Raw genomic sequence first — 1976 nt, forward strand, 5'->3', positions numbered from 1 at the left:
TTTTTCTGCGCCGTAGCTCCAATTTTACCCTATATGGATTTGTATTTTCCGATCAATATTTAATCTGAGCTCCTATTGTATGTGTATACCTATGCCAATAAAGGCTTGTCAAATGTAATGTAAAATAAATAAATAATATTACCTCTGTGCATGTATGAGAGAGAGAGAGAGAGAGAGAGAGAGAGAGAGAATATTCTCAGGAGTTCTGAAATGCAACTGTCTGACTATACACTCATCGGGTATAAGGGCACCACAAATATTCCCAGCTCTGGTTTGCATTAGAACGGCACAGTGACAGCAGGGTGGGGGATGGAGATGCAGAATCTTATGCAAAACCTATCGGGATGAGGCAGCGTCCCCTTTCCCAGCTCTCTCTGCCATGACTTTAATTGGTAGAACTGTGTGGGTTTCTGCCGAGAAACCCGAAGCCCGTCCCTTGACCGCTTTGCAGTTCATCAAAACCTCTGCGGAAGAAAACTGTCAACAGCTGTCCTTAAGCAACAAGAGCGTGCCGAAGCACACGTTTGCCCGCCCCGCCTGCCGGCTGCCCACATTCCCAGAGGCCACAATCCGTGCCACGCCGGCTGCCCGTGCCTGCCGTCTAACTGCTTCTGTGGTCCTTGTGGATCGTCTCCGTGTGTGGGTGGCTGGGGAATGAGGCAGGGCCTTTCGGGCTGGAGGAGCTGGCTGCCAAAGGAATGCTGACTTTCACAATGGGGTGGCGCAGTCTGTGACTCCCCACTGAGCCAAAGGCATCTTCATGCGGTGTCCAAGCGAGGGGCCAGCCACACGTGCTCTGGGACATTCATGATTTGGATCTCCTGTGTTTTTAACAAAGTCAAAAAAGAGTAACATTTGGAAGCAGAAGAAGCAGAAGAAAAAGACGCAGACACAGAAGCAGAAAAGCAGAAGCAGAAGGAAAAGAAGCAGAAGCAGCAGAAGCAGCAGCAGAAGAAGAGGAAGAAGAGGAAAATGAAGAAGAAGAAGAAATTGGAATTATACTCCACTCTTCACTCGGCGTCTCAGAGCGGCTTACAAACTCCTTCCCCTCCCCACAACAGCTACCTGTGAGGTAGGTAGGGCTGAGAGAGCTCTTGACAGAACCTGCTCTTTTTCAAGAACAGCTCTGAGAGAACTATGGCTTGCCCAAGGTCATCCAGCAGCTGTGAGTGGAGGAGTGGGGAACCAAACCCGGTTCTCCCAGATTGGAGTCTGCACACTTAACCACTACACCAAACTGGCTCTACTGACACCAGCACTACTGAGCAGGAGAAGTGCACCGTCAACACTTTTCTTAGTGTTGTCAACTCCTGGTTGGGAAATTCTTGGAGAACCAGGGGTGGAGTAGGGTTGCTAGGTCCCTCCTGAGTGACCACAGAAAGTACAGGGAGGTAGGGGTTGCCAGATCCAGCTGGGGAAACTCCTGGAGATTTGGGGTACAAGGCTGTAGAGTCCACCCTCCAAAGCAGCCATTTTCTCCAGCAGAACTGATCTCTGTCGTCTGGAGATGAGCTGTAATTCCAAGGAATCCCCAGGTACCACCTGGAGGCTGGCATCCCTACAGTGGGGAACACCGGACTTTGAAAGGGGAGGGACCCTGGAGGTATATGAATGGAGTTCCATTCAAGATTGGTGAAGTCCCTCATCTCTCTCTCTGATGATGATGATGATGATGATGATGATGATGATGATGATGATGATGAATGACGACGACAACAACAACAACAACAATAATAACAATAACAATAATAATAACAATAATACTTTCAATTTATTGATCGCTTTTTCCCACTCATGCAGGCTCAAAGCGATTTACAGTTACTCAGAGAGACAATGGACTAACAATATATTCGTGGGGGATAGGGAAGACAACATACAATATTTAATCACACACACGTTGTAGCTGGTTGGAGGATCCATCTGCAGACAGTATCAGTCATGTTCCGATGGCATGTATTATGTCGGCTGGCTGATGA

The sequence above is a fragment of the Gekko japonicus genome, unplaced genomic scaffold, assembly GCF_001447785.1.
Source record: "Gekko japonicus isolate JY-2015 unplaced genomic scaffold, Gekko_japonicus_V1.1 scaffold850, whole genome shotgun sequence".
Lineage (NCBI taxonomy): Eukaryota > Metazoa > Chordata > Lepidosauria > Squamata > Gekkonidae > Gekko > Gekko japonicus.